The sequence below is a fragment of the Aotus nancymaae genome, unplaced genomic scaffold (assembly GCF_030222135.1).
Source record: "Aotus nancymaae isolate 86718 unplaced genomic scaffold, 86718_ANA_hifiasm-v0.15.2.pri h1tg000077l, whole genome shotgun sequence".
Taxonomy (NCBI): Eukaryota; Metazoa; Chordata; class Mammalia; order Primates; family Aotidae; genus Aotus; species Aotus nancymaae.
This window is the reverse complement of record NW_026988492.1, coordinates 978,230-1,002,678: the sequence shown is the minus strand read 5'-3', so window position 1 is coordinate 1,002,678 and position 24,449 is coordinate 978,230. Positions and strand designations below refer to the sequence as shown.

Below are 24,449 nucleotides of genomic sequence, written 5' to 3'. Positions count from 1 at the left end.
CTTTCCCTCTCCCTCTCTCCTCTCTCCCCCCTCCTTTCCCTCTCCCTCTCTCCCTCTCTACTCTCCCCCCCCCTTTACCTCTCCCGCCTCTTTCTCTCCGCCGTCCTCTCCCTCTTCCCTCCTCCCCTTTTCTCTCCGCTCTCTCTCACTCTTCTTGTTTCAAGATTTTTGCCATTTGCCAGGTTTCATACCGGAACAAGTACAGCCGGAGGGCAAAAGTTGCAGAGGGCGTGGGGACAGAGCAAAAGAATTAAAGGTACAGTTGAGGCCAGTTTCGGTTTTCGGGGCGCTGCTGCTGGTGGTGGTAGCTGGTGGTTGTTCGTTCAAAAACAACTCTTGTCATGAAACAAAAATAACCAGCAGTATTTGCAGATTCCTTGAGCTGATGGGATCTGTGTCTTCCTCCTCTTGCTCTCTGTAGCTCAGCAACCTCATTATGAAACATATTTACAAGTAGACTGTCAGACTGCACCCCCCAGCGCCCCGTTTTTGGCAAGTTTTGTGTTTTCGCCCTCCTAGGCATATCCACCAGGCGATACTTACACCTCAGTATCTTTTTTATTTTTTTAATTTTAGTCTAGTTGAACCTCTCTATACCGAAAAACACTTCCTTCCCACTTTTGTTTTGGAAAAACCAAAGTCCGTAGGAATTTGGAATTCAAAGGCTTCAGAAATATTAGCTGATTCAGCAGAAAATGGGCTATTCAAAAATGCAGACTCGACCTTTACTTGATTAAAAAATCTGTTTTTCCTTTCCCACCTCCTGGAAATCGGAATTCCCACTTGTACGATGAATGTAGAAAGTCACTATCTCTGCCGTTGGCACCTTGTTTCCAGAACTCGAGCCTCCAGAGCGCTTCAGCTGCAGGTAACTGCCGGAGTTCCAGTGCTGAGCAGAGCGCGGCGGAGCAGGCAGAGCCCCAAAGACCAGCCAGGCTGCTGCACTGCCCGCACCGCACATGGGAGGGGCTGGTTTCCAAGAGCAACACAGATGGTGAAAAGCTCCTGTTGCTTTTCTTCCACGGGGAAATGTCAAATAGTGAAGTTTAGAATTACACTATATAAATTTGCTAGAATTGGGTAAAAACAAACTGACATTTCAAAATTGAGGCTGAAAATGGTTGATTTTGGCTCTTAATTGGCTTTAAATTTTTTTTTCTTTTTTCTTTTGAGACAAGATGAAAGATTTGATGATGTGGAATGTGGAAATTTGGGGTAAGTATATTAAGTTTGCATGAGAAAAGCAGACTGAAGTTCAGACTTTCAAAAATCATATCAGCTATTTGGGAGATCTTACTGATTTGTGAGGTTAAAATCAGTTACATAAAAATCATGACAAATGTTCTTTTAATTGAGAGAACATAAGAATAGCATTTTGCAATTACTATTAAGTTAAATAGTTACTTGACAGTCTTTTAGAGGAGAAGGGAAAGACTTCCATAGCCAATTAGTGTGTGAAAGTCAATGATGGGTTTTACCTAGAAGAAACCAGGACATAAATCAACTACGATGGCTAAATAATGATGTTTTCATTGTATGTAAAGCAGCTGCTTTTTAGGGGACGGAAAATAGCTTTAGTAGTGACATAAGTAATGTAGGGAAGTTTCTAAAGGGATTTCTGAACACATGTCTTGTTACTGAATGGCCTGCAAGCAAATAATATAAATATTTGGAATCAGGAATCTACCTCAGAGGACGGAAGGTTTTACAAATGTTGGCTACCAAGTTAGATAGGAGACTATCAATACTGTCTGTAACAAATTTAAGAAACTTTGGGGAAATCATGTTCCAGTGGCTTACCATCTAAAAATACAATATAAGAAAATGGGTGGAAAAGAGGGCCTAGGAGATACTAACAGAATGGTACGTTCCAAAGATTAAATGAAGAACTCTTTAGTAACTAATAACAATTTCTCAGGTGTTATAAAATGCCAAATATTGGCCGGATACGGTGACTCATGCCTGTAATCCCAGCACTTTGGGAGGCTGAGGCAGGTGCAGTTGAGCCTAGGAGTTTGAGACCAGCCTGGGCAACATGGCAAGTGGAGAGGACAGACCATGTATTTTCTCTACAGAAAATATAAAAATTAGTCAGGTGTGGTGGTGTGTGCCTATAGTCCCACTACCCCGGAGGCTGAGGTGGGAGGATCACTTGAGTTTTGGAGGCTGGGGCTGCAGTGAGCTGTGATTGCCTCCCTGCACTCTGGCCTGGGCAACAGAGTGAGATCTTGTCTCTAAATAAATAAATAAAGGCCAAATATTTATTCTTAAAGCTTATTTTTGCTCAAGAAAACAGGTAGTTTATTATTAGAGAATATAAAACTCTTACAACTGGCTGGGCTCAGTGGCTCTCACTCGTCCTAGTGCTTTGGGAGGCCGAGGTGGAAGGATTGCTTGAGGCCAAGAGTTGGAGAGCAGTCTGAGCAACATAGCAAGACCCCGACGCTACAAAAAGACCGGGTGCAGTGGCTCAACGCCTGTAATCCCAGCACTTTGGGAAGAGAGGTGGGCTGATCAGTAGAGGTCAGGAGTCCAAGACCAGCTTGGCTAACATGGTGAATCCTTATCTCTATTAAAAATACAAAAATTAGCTGGACATGGTGGTGGGCACCTGTAATCCCAGCTACTGGGGAGAGGCTGGAGAATCGCTTGAATCTGGGAGGCGGAGGTTGCAGTAAGCTGAGGTTGCACCACTGCACTCCAACCTAGGCAACAGAGCAAGACTCTGTCTCAAAAAAAAAAAAAAATTACTTGGGTCTGTAGCATATACCTGCAGTCCCAGCTACTCGAGGGGCTGAGGTGGGAGGATCACTTGAGTCCAGGACTTTGAGACTGTAATGAGCCGTGATAATGCCTGCACTCCAGCTTAGGTGGCAGAATGAGACCCCGTCTCAACAAAAAGACACACAAACAAAACGCACAACAAAAACTTCCCTCTAATGGTAATACTGGGGCATCTTGGTGTTTTAAAAATCCGTCTTTCAAAGGGTTATGTCTCGAGTCTCTCACTCCATAAATAAAAGGCGAGGTAGAGGTGAACTGGCCTCGTCAATCTCTGCTAGATTTAAATGGGTGAGATTATTTTTATATTCTTCCTTATGAACATGAAACTTGATTGAAGTGCTGCTGTGTCTGTCCTCTCCACTGCCAGGAAAGAGATCCTGTTGGAAGGAGATACTCCTTGCTGTGTCTGCTGTCACCAGGCCAAGGTGCGCGTGAGAGGAGGTAACAGGCCGGTCTGTGCTGCTGGCGGGCAGGCCCACGCTCACCGTACATGCGGCTGCTGCTTTGGAATACGGCGACCGCACTGCCATTATTCAACTTGATAATTATTCTAAAATTTGTTTTAAAAGTCAATAATTGGGCTGGGCCCGGTGGCTCACGCCTGTAATCCCAGCACTTTGAGAGACCTAGGTGGGCGGATCACGAGGTCAAGAGATCGAGACCAGTCTGGCCAATATGGTGAAACCCTGTCTCTACTAAAAATACAAAAATTAGCCGGACATGGTGGCGCAACGCATGTAGTCCCAGCTACTTGGGAGGCTGAGGCAGGAGCATCTCTTGAACCCTGGAGGCGGAGGTTGCAGTGAGCCGAGACTGCGCCATTGCACTCTAGCCCAGCGACAGAGTTAGACTCCCTTTCCAGAAAAAAAAAATCAATAATTGATTTTTTTCTCATTCACATGGGAGTATTTGCCAGATTTTTATGCTCTTATTATGGGATGCATTGCGCATGAGTTTGGGAGCTTTCAGGTCCAGTAAAGACCTCCTGAGTAGAAGGGGCTTAGCCAAGAGGGACATCTCAACATATCAGTAAATTAGCTGGGCATGGTGGTGGGTGCCTGTAATCACAGCTACATGGGAGGCTGAGGTAGGAGAATCTCTTAAACCTGGGAGGTGGAGATTGCAGTGAGCAGAGATCACGCCATTGCTCTCGAGCCTGGGCGACAAGAGTGAGACTCTGTCTCAAAAACAAACAAACAATCCAATAAACAAACAAACAAAGAAATGAACCAAAAAATTGATGCAATTCTGGAGTTTTAGTTTCTGTGTTTCTTTTAAGCCTATCCATGTAACTTTTTTTTTTTTTTTCTGGACGGAGTCTCACTTTGTCACCCAGGCTGGAGTGCAGTGGTGCGATCTTGGCTCACTGCAACCTTCACCTCCTGGGTTCAAGCAATTTTCCTGTGTCAGCCTCCCGAGTAGCTGGGATTACAGGTGCCCACCACCATGGCCATCTAATTTTTGCATTTTTAGTAGAGACAGGGTTTCACCATGTTGGCCAGGCTGGTCTGGAGCTCCTGACTTCAAGTGATCTATGTGCCTCGGCCTCCAAAATTGATGGGATTACAGGTGTGAGCCACCATGCCTGGCCTGTTTTCATTTTTATTATTTTTAAAATAAACCTACATCATGCTCTGAATAACCTTTTTTTTTTTGCATTAACAAAATTAAATGTAATACAAGGAAAATTTTTGAATTCCAATTCTGAATTGCTTATGAACGTGCAGGAAACTTTGTATCAAAAAATTGTTCCAGGCAAGAGTTTATATCTGGTAACAATGATCCATTTTAAAGGGTAGTCTGAAACTAATAGATTTGCCATCAGTAATGCAAATAATAATTATTAGGGCACTCAGAACATGGAGACGGTGGGATGACAATGACATTTCTTTCTATTTTATTTCTGTCTTTGACTAGATCCAGGTAAACAGCATTTTTTTTTTTTCCTAGAGGTGACAGCATTTTATTATTATTTTTTTGGTGTGAGTCTTGGTTGCTCTTGGAAACAAATGTACTTCTGTGGGGTTACCTTTATAGTATACGGAAGTATAATTTGTAGTAAAATAATAACATATAGATAAAAGAAAAAAATGATGCATTAATATGTTCAGCTTATTGAAATAATATCACAGTGTAATGAACTCTGGGCCTGCTTTCTTAAAACACTGTCTGTCGAGGTACAGTTTGAAAAATTCTAATTTAGAATGCATTCAAAATAAGTCAATAAATATTTACTTAGTACCAACTGTTCTGGTTCCCGTTACTGTACAGCAGTGATCCCAGAACTTGGTGGCTTAAGGCAACCATTTTATTTTGCTCCTAATTTTAAGGGTCAGGAATTTAGGAAAGGCTTGGCCGGCAGGTGTTTCTCGGTGCCTGTTCTGTAGTTGAACTCAATTGTCCACAGGACTGGGGTCATTTGAAGGCTTGAGGAGGCTAAACAACCAAGCTGAGACCTCCCGTGGCAGCCTGTTGATGCTGACTCGCCACTGGAGTGACCCACGTGACCTTTCCAGCATGGCCGACTCTCCACTGGAGTGACCCACGTGACCTTTCCAGCATGGCGGACTCTCCACTGGAGTGACCCACGTGACCTTTCCAGCATGGCAGCTTCAGAGTAGTTGGATTCCTTACGTGGCAGCAGGGTAGGGGGCGGTGGGCTCCCCAGAGTGAGCATCCTAAGAGAACCAGCTGAATACTGCATGCCCCTTTTTATGACATCTCCTCAGAATCACACAGCATCACTTCCACCCCACTCTGATGGTAGAGCACATAATGGCAGGGACGTGGACCTACTGTAAAATGGAAGACATGCCAAATATTTGGGGGTCATATTTAAAAACTGCCCCACCAACTAAGTCCCAGGCCCTGTGTTAAGTGTGAGGGTGTGACGCTGAATCAGACATTATGTCTTTTATAGGAAATTCACATGGGAGAGCCACAGGTGAACAAGTACAATGCTGTTCAGTAGATATTTACATAGTACACAGAAATAGCATTAGGGGACATGTGAATGTCACTAACAGAGCTGGGAAAGGACTTCACAGGAATTTTGAAGAAGGATCAGGAGTTTATTTGAGAAGAGGAGCAGAATTCTAGGCACACGAGAAAGCACTGACAAATCACAATGGCAAGAAATCACCTCTGCCTTTGCTATTAATACAACAGCAAGAATATTTCTGAGACAGAAATATTTTCATTTGTATTCAATCTGGTCAGATAGTTCATACCTTTATATAGGTTACATCTGGAGTCTATAGAGCTCAGTATCTATTACAGTCTTCAACCTGGAGTAACAGGAAGCCTGAAAAGATATTTACCTGACGTTCCCTGAGATCTGGAGGTGGGCTGGCTTCAAAGTTGGCTAATTCTCTGACTCCACACATTGTCAAGATGGGCTCTTTCCATCTTTTTCTCCATCAGCCTGGTATGTTGGTTTGTTGCCCTGATAATCACAGAGTGGTTACAGACTGAAGCTCACATCTTCACATGCCAGCGTTCAGAGGCAGAAAGAGGAACATTCTTCTCCTTGTGCCTCGTTTTCAGTGCCAAGAAGACTTTCCCGAACTGATTTTCTCTCATTTCTCATGGTTCAGAATTGGGTGACAAGTCACATCACTGAGCCTGACCTGGCTGTGAGGGGTCACTTGGACAGAATCAGGGTTTTGCTAGTAAGGAAGATGGGTAGTGGACTTGCTCTGTAGAGATCACCAAGGGTGTATGTCCCAAACCCTAGGGACTGAGGCATCACATGGCAAGAGGCCCCTATCTCTTTGTGTCTAACTTCCGTGGTCCGAGGTCAAATGCTTTACAGCCTAGTGGTCGTTGAAGCAGATTCATATGCTCTTCGTGTGTTAATAAATTAACAGCAAAACCTAAGTCCTTTCTCCTCCTCTTTTCCCAATAAATTTCATGCAGGTGGGATCTGCTAATAAGATTCCAGTTATTTATTTCACTGGAGCAACTTGCTTTGCTTACGAGTACTTTCCTGCTTTAAGAAATCCAATTGCCTTCAGGGCCTCTAAGCGAGGCCATGCTGAAGAATGACTCTATCTAGCAGAAAGAGCTGGTGGTTTGTATGTTTGCTTATGACCCTGTCTCTCCGCAAACTCCCTGTGGGGTAATTACTTGCAGGAACACCTTACTAAACAGCTAGGAAGCATAAGGACTGACAGAGATGAAAATTTATTTCTCACCTGTGTTTTCCAGAACCTCATAGGGTTGAGGAATAACAGCTTCTAAGAACCTACAGAGAACACAGTATTCAGGAGGACCAGGTGGTGTTTCAGTCTGGGGGTATATCCAGTTCTTTGCAGCTAATGCCCCTAAACAAATCAGTTTCTAAAGAACTATGCCCTCATGAAAGTGCTACAGTTTATTCGTTCTTTATATTTCCTCTAGCATGTAGCCATCCTACTTTCTTTCTTTTTTTTTTTTTTTTCTTAGACGGAGTTTCGCTCTTATTACCCAGGCTGGAGTGCAATGGCGCGATCTCGGCTCACCGCAACCTCCGCCTCCTGGGTTCAGGCAACTCTCCTGCCTCAGCCTCCTGAGTAGCTGGGATTACAGGCACGCGCCACCATGCCCAGCTAATTTTTTGTATTTTTAGTAGAGACGGGGTTTCACCATGTTGACCAGGATGGTCTCGATCTCTTGACCTCATGATCCACCCGCCTCGGCCTCCCAAAGTGCTGGGATTACAGGCGTGAGCCACCGTGCCTGGTCAGCCATCCTACTTTCTGTTTTTGGATCATTCAGTGTTCTCAGGAAGATATTGGTGGCATGTGGAGCCTTTTTTCAAGCATGGTTTCTGTTTTATCATGGTGATTGTCTTTATTTTGGTAGTTGCTTGTTCGGGAGGCCCTTGGCTTACTAAATCTTCCCTGCAAGCTTTTAGTAGAATGTGCTTGCTGGACTTGTTACTACAGGAGTTTCTACCAGGGGATTCCCCTGTGCTGCCCAAGCTGAACCAGATTCACCTACGTGGCTATTGATTTATTTATTTTCAAGATGGAGTCTCGCTCTGTCACCCAGGCTGGAGTGCAGTGGTGCGATCTCGGCTCACTGCAACCTTCGCTTCCTGGGTTCAAGTGATTCTCATGCCTCAGCCTCCCGAGTAGCTGGCACCACTCCCGGCTAATTTTTGTATATTTAGTAGAGACAGGGTTTTGCCATGTTGGCCAGTCTGGTCTCAAACTCCTGACCTCAGGTGATCCGCCTACTTCGGCCTCCCTAAGTGCTGATATTACGGGCATGAGCCACGGTGCCCAGCCCTACAAGTCCACTCCGGCTTTCACCTTCATTTGAGAGTCTCTGCCTTAGCAAACAGCATTGCTCATGGTGAAGGATCTTTTTTTAATAGACAGGTTCTTCATGTTCTTGCTCTGTTGCTCAGGCTGAAGTGCAGCAGTGCAGTCATAGTTCACTGTAGCCTCAAACTTTGGGCTCAGAGATCCTCCCACTTTAGCCTCTTGAGTAGCTGGGACTACAGGTAACATGCCACCAAACCCGAGTAATTAGTTTTTTTTTTTTTTTTTTTTTAGAGACAGGGTCTCGCTATGTTGCCCAGGCTGTTCTGGAACTCTCAGCCTGAAGTGATCCACCCGCCTTGGCCTCTTAAATATTGGGATTACAGGCGTGAGCCTCTACACTGGCTTCTTTATGTTTTCCATTGGGATCCATGTGGTCTCTGGATTCCTATTTCAGAAAAAGATGTCTATCTCTATGGATTGTGGCATTGTCTCTTAATTTTGTTAACTCCTTGAACTTGTCCTCCAATCTGAAAATAAACAGAACAGAAAACTTCACCTGATGTTTTACCTGTCAAAAATTGGAAAGGATTCATTTCTATTAGGATTCTATTGGAGTTTGGTTGTCTTGTGGTAACAAAATACCCAAGGTTTCTGCTGGAAGGTAATCTATCGGAATTAAACATCCTGATTTTTTTTTTTTTTGATTAGAGGAGAAAATGTAGGTATAACTAAACAGAGTGAATCCTAACCTATAATTCATAATTGCAGACTGGTGAATATCAGCCTTGTTCCTAAATACCCCAAGTGAGCAATGAAAACTGTACTTAGAAAAAATGAAGTTAGGATTTATGCTAATGGTAACTATAGGGAATAGTTGCTTTACTTAAGAATAAGAGTGACCAGAATAAGGATGGAAAGTAGTTTGATCTGAGTTCCATTGTTCATGTATTGGAGGATGGCGAGAGAGGAGCCTGGATGAGTGAGGTGGAATAGAATAATAATCTCAGCTGCCGTGGACAGACAGCAGGTCTTTCATGCGCTAGGCTCTGGGCTGGCCCCCTGCTCCCATTTCTTTTCTTTTTCTTTATTTTTAAGTAATTTAGGGTATTTCAGCAACAAATAACAGTTCATCCGACTCAAACTGGCTCATGCAGAATGGAAATCGTCATCTTACAAAACAAGGAATACAAAAGTAGGCAGTTTTCCAGGTTGGTAGATACAGATTTTCAAAAATGTCATCAACGATTCGGGTTCCTTCTGTTTCTCTGCTCTGTTCCCCTCAGGGGCATCACCCATGGTGACCTCAGAGTCACAAGACAGTGGCAGGATTTTGGCCTCTTCCCAGAAGTCTCCTGGCAGGTTTCATTGGTGGAATCACGTTGTTCTCATCCCTAAACTAATCACGGGCAAGAAGAATGGGATGACCACAACGGGCTTAAAGAAGTCAGGTTACACCAGGCTTGGAGCTGGGAATTAGTTCATCTTTCTCTGAAGTACTCGACCATGTGGAGGAGAGTGAATACCTGGATAGAATTAAGAGTTATAAGAAATAAAAAAGGGGCCAGTTGTGGTGACTCACCCCTGCAGTCCTAGTGCTTTGGGAGGCTGAAGCAGGAGGATCGCTTGAGGCCAAGAGTTTGGGACTAGCCTGGGCAACATAATGAGACCTTCTCTCTGCAAAAAGTAAAAATAATTAGCCAGGCGTGGTGGTGCATGTCTAGTCCCAGCTGCTCAGGAGGCTGAGGCAGGAGGATCCCCCGAGTTCAGGAGTTTAAGGCTGCAGTGAGTTGTGATTGTGCCATTGCACTCCAGCCTGGGCAGCAGAGCAACACCTTATCTAAAAATAAATAAATAAATAAAAGAAATAAAAGAAAAAAGAAAAGAAGGGAAGCGGAGGTGAATTTGGGTGGACCACGACAATCTGCCCCGAGGTGGATGTGTCAGTGCATCCACCTCGCTAACTGTCTCCATCTCTATGTATTTACAGTGTCTAAGCCTTACGACAGATGTGCAGGATATGTTTTAAGGGTCATGTTTTATAGATGAAGCTCATTCCACAACCACTTATTATATCGCAATTTTTCAACATTGTAGAAAAGTGGAACCCTCTCTTCCAAGCAAAGTCTAGCATAAAACTATAACATAGAAGCACATAAAATATCTGGGTTTAAGTTCTGATTATTTTTGTTTGTTTTTTTGTTTTTGTTTGTTTTGAGACAGAGTCTTGCTCTGTTGCCAGGCTGGAGTGCAGTGGTGCTATCTTGGCTCACTGCAACCTCAGCCTCCTGGGTTCAAGCGATTCTCCTGCCTCAGCCTCCCGAGTAGCTGGGATTACAGGCGTGTGCCACCGCGCCTGGCTAATTTTTTGTATTTTATGACAGACGGGATTTTAACCATGTCGGTCAGGATGGTCTCGATCTCCTGACCTTGTGATCCACCTGCCTCGGCCTCCCAAAGTGCTGGGATTACAGGCGTGAGCCACTGCGCCCAGCCTAAGTTCTGATTATAAATAGCTTTATAAACTCAGACGTTTGCTTAATATTGATCTGGTTGAAAATTTTTAACTGATTATAGTATTCCATTGTAAGAATAAGCCACACTTTATATAATCTACTCCACTACTGATGAATAGTGTGATAGGTTCCACATTTTCAGGAGTATACCCAGTGCTGAATAATTTTTATTATATCCTCTCGTAGACATGTTCAGGAGTTTCTTGAAAGTATATATAGATTGGTGCAAACCTAACTGTGGTATTTGCAATTAAAAGTAATGGCAAAAACCGCAATTAGGTTTGTACCAACCTAATATCTAGAAATTGAATGGTGATGCCTAGGGCACACTTACCTTCCAAATTTACTAACTATTCCTAATTGCTCTTCAGAGTGGTTGACCAAGTTACGTGTCCACAGAAAACGTGCAGCGATTTCTGATTTATCACATCCTCACTAACAGGAGATTAGACTCTCCCGATCTGATGCGTAATTGAAGGAAGTGTAGTGTTTTCATCTGTGTTTCTGATTACTAATGACAATGACCACGTTTTTATATGATTTTTGACAGCTGAGTTACCTTTTCCATCAGTTACCTGTTCTTATCCTTTGTCCATTTTTTTTTCTCCTTTTGCTTATTTTGTTTCGACTTGGGAAAGTCCTAAAAATATCTTGGATTTTCATCCATTTGCTTTGGAAATGACTCTCGGCCAGGCGCAGTAGCTCATGGCTGTAATCCCAGCACTGTGGGAGGCCGAGGCAGGTGGATCACCTGAGGTTAGGAGTTCAAGACCAGCCCGGCCAACAACTTGAAACCTTGTCTCTACTAAAAATACAAAAATTAGCCAGGCAGGATGGCAGTGCAGGCCTGTAATCCCAGCTACTCGAGAGGCTGAGGCAGGAGAATCACTTGAACCTGGGAGGTGGAGGTTGCAGTGAGCCACGTTCGTGACACTGCATTCCAGCCTAGATGACAGATCCTGTCTCAAAAAAAAAAAAAAAAAAAAAAAAAAAGAGGAAATGTCTTCTTTTAGTCTATGGCTTATCTTCTTATTTTATTATATTGTTAGTAAGAAATCTTTAAATTATTAATCTGCTCAGATTTATCAGTCTTTTCCTTTGTGAGTTTTTTTTTTGGTCTTGTTTATGAAATTCTCTCTTAATGTGTTATAAAGTAATTTTGAAATTTATTTTTTCTAAAAGTTTGAGGCTTTCCTTGTCATATTTAGGTTTTAATCCACATGGAATTTATTTTTGTCATTGTGTGAAACAGGTATCTAATTTCATTTTGTCCCATGTGTGTTGCCAGTTAAGATAGCAGCTCAGCCATTGAATAGTTCATTCTTTCTCTTAATTTGTTACGTCACCTCCAGCAGATACCAAGATCTTACATGTAGCTTATTCCCAGGTTCCATTCAGATACATGGATTTATTTGCTATTTCTGAACTAATACTACATATTTTAATGACTAAGATTTTATAAGTCTTAGTTTCTGATAAGTTAGGACACCTTGATCTTCCTCTTCCTCCGAGAATAACTATCTTGGTTATTCTTATTCATTTCCCCTCCAGGAATTTGAGGACCACTTTGTCACAAGGTCTGTGACAACCCTGTGGTATGTATGGCTTCGTTTCCTCATTATTCCTAATTTGTACTATTTGAATATTTCTCTTCAGTTATCTTGCTGGAAGTCTGTCCATTTTATTAGACTTTTCAAGAAATATGTTTTTGGGTTTTGTTGAATCTTTGCAATTTTTATAATTTCTTTTTTGAGCCATGGATTATTTAGAAGTGTTTTTGAATCCTAATTTTTATCACATTTTGGTCAGATAACATGTTCTGTATGATGTAGATGTTTTTGAGACTTGTTCTGTGGCTTTGCCCATTATGAATTTTGTACATGTTCTATGTGTGATTGAAAAGAATATGACTTTTCTGGCCGGGCGCAGTGGCTCACACCTGTAATCCCAGCACTTTGGGAGGCTAAGGTGGACGGATCACCTGAGGTCCGATGCTTGAGACCAGCCTGACCAACATGGAGAAACCCCATCTCTACTAAATATACAAAATTAGCTGTAATCCCAGCTACTTGGGAGGCTGAGGCAGGAGACTCTCTTGAACCTGGGAGGCAGAGGTTGCGGTGAGCCTAGATCATGCCATTGCACTCCAGCCTGGGCAACAAGAGCGAAACTCCATCTCAAAAAAAAAAAAAAATAGAATGCGACATTTCTAACTACTGTATGTTGTATGTGTGACCACTGAATCAATTATTGAGATTGAGAAACGTAAGTTAAAATCCTTACTAAAATTGTGGATTTCTGGGTTCTTTCCCGTAAACCAACTCTTTGTTGTTGCTGTTGTTTTGAGGCTATGTTGCTAGGTGCATAAAGGTTCAAAGTTATTCTATCTTCCTGGTGAATTGTCCCTTTCATTATAGGCAACAACCCTTTTTGTGCCTAATAATTCCTCCCTTTTACCACTTAAAGTGAATGTTCTTGGTGGTTAGATGTTTATGTTCAATTTTGCTGTTGTGATTGTTAGTATTTTTCAGATATTTCCGCCACTTTTTAACTTTTTTCTGTTTTTTTTTTTTTTTTTTTTTTTTTTTTCTGTTTGTTCGTTTTGTTTTGTTTTAGAGTTGGGGTCTTGCTTTGCTACACAGGCTGGAGTGCAATGGCATGACCATAGCTCACTACAGCCTCAAGCTCTTGGGCTCAAGCAATCATCTCTCCTCAGCCTCCTCAGCAGCTGGGACTACAGGCATGCACCAAAGCTGTATTTTCAAAATACCGTTTGTAAGTATCTGTATTTTATTGGGGAAGTCTAGTTTCTTTACATTGATTATGATTACCTTATATTGTATTTCATCAAATCTAGATATCATTGATTTTAAGATGCAGCATCATTTTAGGTACCACTAAGAATGAAAATAATTTGTAATTAAAGGGTGACATAATGCTTGCGTTGAACTTTTTAAAAGGGATCTTTCAGGATTAATTACAAATGTAGAAAAATCATCTGTTGATCTCATGCATACATATACATGAAATAGATTAACAAAGTTATTACTGAAAACTGTTAAATTTGGAGTCTAACTCTTTGAATTAGGTTTTGACTCAAGGTCACCAATGCTTGTGCTTTTCCTGGCTCTAGCACTTTCTGCACTATCAAGACCATTGGGAATGCAGCATTTCTCAAAAGAATTGAAAGCCATTAGAATTGGCTCTTAAGCCAGCTTTGAAATTATGCAGAACAAACCTCTTTTTGAGTGCAGCTTTGGGAATGTTGTTAAACCTGTTTGATTCATCATTTTCTCCCTCCCTCCCTCCCACCACTGCTTGGCGCTTAAGAGTTAAAATACTGCTTAGCTATTGTTTTTTTTTTTTTTTTTTTTTTTTCTGAGACGGAGTTTCGCTCTTGTTACCCAGGCTGGAGTGCAATGGCGCGATCTCGGCTCACCACAACCTCCGCCTCCTGGGTTCAGGCAATTCTCCTGCCTCAGCCTCCTGAGTAGCTGGGATTACAGCACGTGCCACAATGCCCAGCTAATTTTTTGTATTTTTAGTAGAGACGGGGTTTCACCATGTTGACCAGGATGGTCTCGATCTCTTGACCTCGTGATCCACCCGCCTCGGCCTCCCAAAGTGCTGGGATTACAGGCGTGAGCCACCGCGCCCGGCCCAACTATTGTTTTCAGGATTTGCTTCTGAGATGCCAACACCCATTATACAGGTTCTGATGCTGGCGCTTTTGATGTTCATATGTACATCGTCCCTGACATCCATTCCACAAGCGCTAACAGCAATTTTGATATACCATCAATTGAAATACACATTCTGATTCCAGAAATGTTAGGATGTGAACAAATTTACACCTCAGAATTGATGAAATATGATAATACTTTACGTAAAAAAAAAAAAATGGTATTTTTATGCCTTCTCCTGCTCTCCCTTGGACAGACCTTCTTTCTGCACTATTTCTTTGTCCTTTCCTGCCTTTAAGTAGATTTTCAGTTTTCTTTAGTCTCCTTTACTGGAGACTAGACCGGAAGTTACTCATTTTATTTTTATTCCTTTTTCAGTGACCTTTACATTTTTAACCTCCATATTTGACTTGACAAATCTAATCAATATCTCTATTGGCCTCTTTAATAATTCACCAGATTGATTTTTGACTCTACTCCCTCCTCATCTTACATATTTTTGTTTTCTGATATCATAGTTGCAACTTGTTTTTCATCATCCAAGTTGGTCATCATTCTTATTATTGTTCGGATTCTTTTATGATCAATACTTACTCAGATTTACCCATGTGTCCAAGAATGTTCTTTCTTTCTTTCTTTTTTTTTTTTTTTGAGACGGAGTTTCGCTCTTGTTACCCAGGCTGGAGTGCAATGGCGCAATCTCGGCTCACCGCAACCTCCGCCTCCTGGGTTCAGGCAATTCTCCTGCCTCAGCCTCCTGAGTAGCTGGGATTACAGTCACGCGCCACCATGCCCAGCTAATTTTTTGTATTTTTAGTAGAGACGGGGTTTCACCATGTTGACCAGGATGGTCTCGATCTCTTGACCTCGTGATCCACCCGCCTCGGCCTCCCAAAGTGCTGGGATTACAGGCGTGAGCCACCGCGCCCGGCCAAGAATGTTTTCTTAACTTTGCTTTGTATATTTCACTTCATTCTTCTGAGTTCACTTTCACTTCCCTTCTTCCTGAGATACATCTTTTAGCCTGAAAATGCCTGTGTGATGCCCTCTCTCGTAAATGATAGCTTCAATGGATACAGACGTTTTGCAGGAGGGGGGTGGGGGCAGGCTACATGGTTTCTGATACCAAACGTGCAGCATAAATCAGGTTCTAAACCTGCCCATATCCTTGGTTTTGAAAATAAGCTAACTATTGTTATTTCCTGATCAGGTTAGGAGGCAGGGATTTTCTCATTCCCTGTTCACTGAGATCGAAGCCTCTCCATGGTTCTGCTTAATTCCACGTGTCAGTCCCACCTGACCAGTGTAACTGGCCCGTTTCCTTGTCCATCACTGTTCAACCCTCTGCTTGTCAGTCGGGCCCCTCTCTCTTGCTTGCTGTTGGGGATTTCTCTATCTTCTGAGTTCAGGTTTGCATTACATTTTTATCTTGCATTTTTAGGTGTTTTGGGGCAGGAATGTTTTTGCATCATCAGCTGAGTCTGTCTCTCTATGGATCTTCTGAGAACACTGCATTTTTTTTTCTTTTCACAATGTATATTTAAAATAGTTAAGACTACATTAAGAAGTGAATTTTTGGCCGGGCGTGGTGGCTCACGCCTGTAATCCCAGCACTTTGGGAGGCCGAGGTGGGTGGATCACCAGGTCATGAGATCGAGACCATCCTGGTCAACACGGTGAAACCCCGTCTCTACCAAAAATACAAAAAATTAGCTGGGCATGGTGGCGCACGTCTGTAATCCCAGCTACTCAGGAGGCTGAGGCAGGAGAATTGCTTGAACCCAGGAGGCGGAGGTTGCGGTGAGCCGAGATCGCGCCATTGCACTCCAGACTGGGTAACAAGAGCAAAACTCCGTCTCAAAAAAAAAAAAAAAAAAGAAGTGAATTTTTTTTTTTTTTTTGAGGAAGAGTCTCACTTGTCACCCAGGCTGGAGTGCAGTGTTGCAATTTCGGCTCACTGCAACCTCTGCCTTCTGGGTTCAAGTGGTTCTCCTGGCTCAGCCTTCCGAGTAGCTGGGATTACAGGCATGCACCACCACAGCTGGCTAATTTTTATATTTTTCAGTACAGATGGGGTTTCACCACGTTCGCCAGGCTGACCTTGAACTCTTGACCTCAGGTGATCCATTTGCCTCGGCCTCCCATAGTGCTGGGATTACAGGTGTGAGCCACCACACCTGGCCACAAAGTGAAATTTGTGTGTTTATTTTTTTCCACCTTCTGGTTTCATGAAACCTTGGCTTTCTGCAAAATACAGGTTTTAAGCCCCTGTTCTATTATTTGGCTTTGAAATCCATAGTTACGTGATTGCTCAGGCATGAGACCTCAGACCTAGAGTGAATGGAATAAACTCTAGACGGCAGTCTCCTGGTGAGGGTTGCCAGCCTTTGGCAGATCCATACCTGAGGTATCAGACGTTACCTGCATGGTAGGCACTGGGTGGTCACCTCCCAGGGTAGCTGATATGCCTGCCAACGCACTTCTCCAAGCTGCTCGTTTGTGGATTCAGTTAGGCTGGAGAAGATAAGGTGATGGGGAAGAGCAGATAGCCAATCATTATGTAGAAAGAAGACAGAACACCTTCTTGCATGCTTTCTGGTCTTTGCTAGCATAACTGAATCTGGATGGTATAGGACGGCTTCATTCACTGGTCTGGGAGCTTGGCAGGCTGGTTGGTTTGGGTGAGTCTCAGCTGGGACGCCTTGGCTCTGCTCCACGTGGCTCTCACCATCCAGCCGGCCAGCCCAGGCTTCTGCACAGTGATCTCAGCCTTCCAAAGACCAGCAAGATGCTTCTGCTTGTGGTATGTTTGTTCATGTCCCATGCGCCAAAGCAAGTCACATGGCCAAATGCAGAAGACTACATTTCTTGTTGGGAGGACATGAAAGTCACATTGCAAATAGTGTGCACGTAGAGATGGAGACAATTTTTTGGCCATTGTCATCTCCCACATTCTGTTTTCTTTTTTTTTTTTGATGTCTGTGTTAGAGGGTCTCTTGTGCATGTGACACTGTATATTAGACATATACAAGGATGTTTATTTCAGGTTTGTTTTTTTACAATAGAAGAAAATTGGGAACTATGTGACATGTTTTGACTCTGTCTCCACCCAAATATCATCTCAAATTGTAATCCCCACATGTTGGGAGAGTAGGTTGGTGGGAGGTGACCGGATGATGGGGGCAGATTTTCCCGACGCCGTTCTCGTGATAGTGAGTGAACTCCCACAGGGTCTGATGGTTTAAAAGTGTGTGGCAGTTCCCCATCGCTCTCTGTCTCTCTCCTGTCGCCTTGTGGAGACGTGCTTGTTCTCCTCTTTCTGCCATGATTGTAAGTTTCCTGAAGCCTCACAGTCATGCTTCCTGTAAAGCCTATGGAACTGTGAGCCAATTAAACCTCTTTTCTTTATAAATTACCCAGTCTCAGGTAGTTTTATCGCAGAGTGAAAATGGGCTAACACACTGTGGTGTACATTAATTGGATAGAGGTAACAAAAAAATGTGTGCTGTTGCAGGCCATAAGGCGGTTAAAGAGATGGAAGATTCATGTATATGGTCCCAAAAAGACACGTCTTCAGCAAAAATGTGCCAATTACTGAACCACACACACCTTATACCTTCCAGTACACATGAGAAAACTAAATTCCTACAGATACATGTAAATTATGTCATGCATGTTCATAACAAAATGTTCAGAAGGATACACACTAGACTGATAGCAACAGTTACCTATGTAGAGGGAGTGTGATCGAGTGATGGTTAATAGGAGATTTTGTTTCAATTTTGAGATATCATTTATATATATATTATATTTTTTGAGACGGAGTTTCGCTCTTGTTACCCAGGCTGGAGTGCAATGGCACAATCTCGGCTCACCGCAACCTCCGCCTCCTGGGTTCAAGCAATTCTCCTGCCTCAGCCTCCCGAGTAGCTGGGATTACAGGCATGCGCCACCATGCCCAGCTAATTTTTTGTATTTTTAGTGGAGACGGGGTTTCACCATGTTGACCAGGATGGTCTCGATCTCTTGACCTCGTGATCCACCCGCCTCGGCTTCCCAAAGTGCTGGAATTACAGGTGTGAGCCTCTGCGCCCGGCCCCATCATTTATATTTTTAAGAAAAATGAGTGCATTTATATATTGTTTATTTCAAAATGAATGACATTTAATTTGAAACTGACAAAAAGGAAGAACTTGGTATGATTCTCATGCACTGGGGTCCTTGCCTTTGATTCATTGCGTTTGTGGCATTGTGTTTGTGACTGAGACCTTCTCTCGCTGTGCTCCTTCCTCAGTCACGTGTGCCGCTTAGTTGGAATGTTTCAAGCCTAGTAAACTAGATCCAAGTAAGGATAAACTTCTGGAATCTATCCTCATGAAAATACAACACTTATCCTAGTCATTATGGTGCCCAAAGGGCCAACTGGCATTAATTCCTGTTTGTGTAGTTTCAAGGTCTCTCTGCAAATACCATGCAAAATGTTATGGTATCATTTTTCCTAAATAATTTCAACATAGTCTAAAGTTAGTTGGTAATTGCTCTATCGTGAGGCATTCAGAATCTAGTGAATTGTAATTTTGAGGCTGACACAAATGCAGATTAAATTTTTGCCTTTCCTGTTTATTCTAGTCAATATCTTTACTTTGTAAACTTTTGGATGTTTCTACAGTGTGGTATATACGCTAGTCCACTGTCTGCAGGGACTGACTGGCCATTTAATTGTTGTCTCTCTGTCTATTCCAATGTTTTGTGGTTCTGTGGGAAAGGAATGATGCCAGACCAAATACCAAAGTTATCTCTTTGGCATGCCCACATAACTTACAGAAAGCAGAGCAAGACCTGATTCTTTTTATTGACCAATTAGAATAGAAACAAACAGAAATAAGAATGATAACAACTTGTAACAGTTATAAACTAGTTATTTAAGAAACCACGGAATATTAGTGATAATTACGTGATGCTATTTTCTCGTATTAGCTCTTTATAGCTGTGCCTGATAATATGCTTGAATAAAATATTGATTCGTTTCTTGGAAGGGAAAATGTAAAATGATCATGATAAAATAAGTTTTAACTTTTGAAACCTGGGCTAGGTGTGGTGGCTCATGCCTGCAGTCTCAGCACTTAGGGAAGGCTGAGGCAGGAGGATCATTTGAGCCCAGGAATTCGAGACCTGCATGGGCAACATAGTGAGACAGTGAGACCTTGTCTTTCCAAAAATAATTAAAAAACAAATTAGTTGGGCCTGGTGGTGCCTTCCTGTGGTCCAAGTTACTCAGGAGACTGAGACAGGAGGATCCCTGGAGCCCAGGAGGTTGAGACTGCAGTGAGCCATGATGGCACCTCTGCACTGTGGCCTGGGCACCAGAGCAAGACGCTGTCTCAAAAAAAAAACAAAACTTTTGAAACTTATGAAAATGTAGCTTTTTGTGAAAGTTTGTCAACTTGCAGACTTTAGAAATTTGCTCTTCTCCTTGTCTGCTCTGTTTTTTTTTTACCATGTCTAATATATGTACAGTTTTACTCTAGAACACACACACAAACACACACACACACACACGCACACACACACCCCCCATTATTAATCAAATTCCTAAGGAGGAGGACCACTTTCCCACAAGGATGAGACAGGTGTGCCCTGCGCTTTTATACTTGTATCATCATTTTACATTTATTTGGAGGCACTACCCCTCTCTGAGGAAATGTTCGCCTCTTAATTTTTTAGTTTGAAATCATGGAACCTGTAAGGGTTGTTAGGTTCTTGCTGAGTTTAAAAAGAAGAAACTGAGGCCAGCACAAGAAGATCCAACGTGAATTTATTCGGCTCCTGGGTGAGGTTCTGCGGTCCGACAGGAGGGGCCGGAGAAGTCGCACAGACTCCTCTCAGACGTGAGGTTTTGTAGGGAGTGGAGGCGTTCGATAGGGAGTGGAGGCGTTCGATTGGTTGTGGGAGAGCAGGGTGTGGGCAAGGCAAGACTGCTATTCGGTAGGGTTACAAGACTGTTTGCATACAGGACTCGACTGCTATTGGCTAGAGTTACAAGACTTCGTTTGCATACAAGACTTGACTGCTATTGGCTAGAGTTACAAGACTTTGTTTGCATCTTGGCGGGGTTCTTTAAGGGAAGGCTAGGCTGTGCGAGGGGGTGGACGTGTCCGAGCTCTTGGAGAAAAAAAGGAGGGGGTGTCCAAGCTCCCGGCGAGGCGACTAGCCTTACAGAACCAATGGTAGTAACTGGATATGGGTTTACCTATGAATTTTGAGATCACTAAGTCTTGACATAGGACTACATAAGTAATGGCTGCAGGCACGTGAGTGATCTTCATAACGTTTCTTGATTCAGGGATGTGTGTGTTGGGGAGAGGTCCTATTTAGATGATAATTTTTAGAACATCTTATGTCCTTCGTGAGTGTTGCTGTACTACCTGGGTGAAATCATACTGTAACAAACGCAGGTGCAAAATATTTTTTGGTTAACATTTAAACTTTTCATCATAGTGGGCAATAGAGTACACCAGGTAAAATAACTTGTTATAAGTCAGAGAAACTGTTAAAGCATTTCACAAATTAATTACAAGATGACTATTACTTACTGGCAGGAGTTGAAAGCAAAACAACTGGTCTGACAGAAACCATCCAGGGCAAGTAAAATCAGGACAGTATAATTTGTCAAAATGTTTCCCATATGTCAGTGAAACATTAATACATACACAAAACTCTTCTTATTAACAAATTCATTTATTGTTAAATATTTGGATGTTCTAGTGAGACTTCTATAAATATTTAGCTTTGGGTTCACCCAATTTTCCTAAAAGTGAATGAGATTATTCCATAGGCACGTTTTAAATCCAAATAAATGAATGTGGTTTAATGTTTATGTCAACTCTACCTCTCAAAGTTTCAATTAATTGTGACATGTTAGTTTCTGAGAGAGTATTTATTCCAAAAGGGCACAGTTTTTCATTCAGCAAAGATGATTATCTGCTTGATTTTGGGAGACACTGGTTTTATACTTAAAGCCTGTTTTATCTAATAATATGGTGTTAAAAGAGTATGCCTCGTACAGGTAGGGAATATTGACCTGTTTTTCTTCTTGGAACCCCTTTCGTTATCAATATATACAATATATGTCATATATGTCATCAATAATACGATATCGACATATATATCGTATTACTGACACACAGCTACTCGTGTGTGATGACGTCCAGCTTCTCTAATTCCCCTCACTTCTATTTACCTCCTCCTGGGTTTATTTACATGCAGCGCTGCTGTTAATTAGCTTCCGGGATTGGGGAGGGAGATTTCTCCATATCCCCTTGGTTGCAGACCCATGAAGAGATGGTCCTCATACCTGGGAAGAGCTTCCTCTTCTGCTCATTACCTTCAGTAAACACAGCCTGCCCCTTCCGTGACCAACTGCCGAGTTCACAGCTTTTAGCGAGGAGTTGAGCAATTTGCCAAGTTAATTTTCTTCCCTTCAAGTTAGCTCTCGGTGGGTAATGCCTGTGTAGATGGACTCTTAACTGGATTCTTTAAAACATGCTTTCCAGGATGGACACAGTTGAAGATGGAAAGGGGCCCTCTTTCCTACCCCTTGTGGCTGATTTTTGTAGTTTATTTAAAATCGTTTTTTTGTGGTTACATCATGGAAACGTTTTTTAAGATCTTTGGCTAATTTTGCATTCATCCAAAACACGACGTCTTGATTTGTTTAGCTCTGAGAGTGTTCATCTGGTCACCTGATTGGAACAAGGAAGACCAGAGGTTGTGAAAATGGTCTTTCATAGACATCACCTGATTGGAACAAGGAAGACCAGAGGTTGTGAAAATGGTCTTTCATGGGCATTTCTGGAGGGACTGGTCTTAGCAGCCCCTAAGTGATGACACCACCCAAGCCCTTTGAGTTTCCTGCTGTCTGGACGGAGTACCCAGAGTTGAGCACAGAGGCCTTCCTCACCAATTAATTCTTCTATCCCCCTCCCCCGGCAGAAGCCATGGTGACTTTGTCTAGAAGTCAGTGTGGAGGAGGCGAGATTTTGTGTCTACAGGAGCTTCCTGCAAAGGTGAACACATCCTCGTTCTTGAAATCTCCCCAGGCCAGATGCAGAAATTTTTACTTAGACCTCCTTTTACATACCACATCAATAAATATGGAAATGAAGGCTTCAAATCTCACTTCTGATGAAACAATATGCTGCCTGAATTCAGTTAATTGTAAGGTACTTAGTGTTGAAAGACAAAGATATGCTAATCTTATTAAAATACGCCTGGTGAAATTTAGCTGTGAATTCCATTCAGGGACGCCTGCGTTCTACACGGATCCACGTCAGAACGTCTGGAAAGAAAACCACCCACTGTGCAGGATGCAGAGTTAGTAATTTAGAAAGGTGAAAAGTTTAATGAAGAGTCTGTCTTCTGGGAAAAAGAGTACAGCAAGGCTGAATGCTTAATATTTTTTTTGTTGTTTAGATTAAACCAACCGAGGGCTCTTTACATTGTGTACATTTGTGTTACTCTGACAGTAAGAAAAGCTTTTAACATTTTCTCTGTTTCATGTGAATTGTCTTAACTACGTACGAGGGAGGGAAAGAGTCTTTGCTGACGGTGCAGCTCATCCTGTTTACACAGACTCAACCCATTTTTAATTTTCCAGAGAGTTAAGGAGTATCGCACTTTGCATTTGTGGCTAAGGGTCCGACTAGAGGTTTTGATACCAAAGATTTCAATCCTGATGTCTTTTGCTCATGTTGCTATGTAACTTTGTGTATCTTTTTTTTCCGGGTTGGGTCTCGCTCTGTTGCCCAGGCTGGAGTGCAGCGGCACGACCATGGCTCCCTGCAACCTCAAACTTGCAGGCTTTGAGCTTCCGAAGAGCTTTGTTTCTTTATATGTAATCTAGGGTAAAATCATGATGTATTTTTAGAACGCTTATTTTTATTTATTCTTATAGACTAAAATATCTATTCTTTATAGAATATTTATAAGCATTCATATATAACATTACACAATGTTGATAAATATAAATATATATATATCTTTATTTACACACACACACACACACACACACACCCCACAGTCATCCATAATCTAGCCACTCAGAGATAACCTTTATTCCATTTAGGCTGGACTCCCAGCCACCTGGCCATCCATCCACGTATATCTGTACATGTGCATGAATCTAACCGGCCATTAACAAAGACTGGATTACATAGCACCTATTTTTTTTATAATCTGGTATATCCGATTACTATATGGTGACCATCTTCCCACATTGTTATGTATTCTTCCATATCATGGAAATAATTTTATTTCTGCAAAGTCCCCTGTAATTTATTGAACGAGGACCATGTTGTTAGGCATTTGGGTTCTTCTCCGTTTGTTGACCATTGCAAACAATGCTGTGGGGAAATGTCTGTGTTATATCCTTAGGCACGTCTGTGATTATGTGCTTAGTCTGATTTAAACTGGTTGTGATAACGTGTTTTAAAGAAGTGTGTATATGTCTCATCACGGATTAGTGTTTATGGCACTGTAATAAAGATACTTCCAATACCACTTAGATTTCTGACTATTTTTGTTATTTTAAACTTTTATTTTAGATCTGTTTAAAAATATAAATTATTCAACTATTTAGAGTGATTGCTGAAAAATCCGTTTGACCCCGGAAACTGATGACTCAGTGGTGGAAGCAGTTAGGAGGCCAGGCGCTCGGTAAGAGCCACATGTAGTAATGGCTTAAGTCCCTGGATTTTTTCCCTGATTTCTATTATACTTACTAGCTGTATGGCTGTAGTTGTTAGTTGTTTTCTTTAAATTTCAATATCCTCATGAGAAAAATGGGCATATGGTCCCGAAGTGAAAGGTGGTTTGGAGGATGGGACATTAGTTGTATAAGGAGAGGTGGGGATAGAGGCTGCAGGTGGCCAGTGCTTGCCAAGTGTGTTCTACAGGATTATCTGGTCTCACTCGCTTTCCTGATGCCCCTCCCACTTCCCAAATCTCCCAGCTCCCTGCTCTTTCCCCACCCATGTCCACCACCCTGTGCATTTGTCACTTGACCCAGGACATCGTCACTACCTCAGCTTGTGATTAACTGAAGAGCTCTGATGACTCAGGCCTCCCTGGCCTTCTCCAGAGTCTGCGGCCTAGCCAGGCTCATGCACTGTGGGGCCTCTGCTCTGCCCCTCTTCACCTGGATGTGTCCTCCTCCTCTA

General features: G+C 42.4%; 1 long non-coding RNA gene across 4 annotated transcripts; it reads left to right on the top strand.

The window, feature by feature from the left end:
• The first annotated feature begins 31 nt into the window (after positions 1-31).
• Positions 32-23,790, top strand: LOC105712569 (uncharacterized). Of its 4 annotated transcripts, none has more exons than XR_001106356.2 (7): positions 32-256; positions 801-868; positions 1,179-1,215; positions 3,152-3,209; positions 12,101-12,144; positions 13,166-13,324; positions 21,786-23,790. It is a non-coding gene; the product is annotated as an uncharacterized LOC105712569 (long non-coding RNA). The 4 variants fall into 4 exon arrangements; XR_001106355.2 differs by having other exon boundaries at positions 1,174-1,215; XR_001106354.2 differs by having other exon boundaries at positions 32-868.
• The last annotated feature ends 659 nt before the right edge of the window (positions 23,791-24,449 follow it).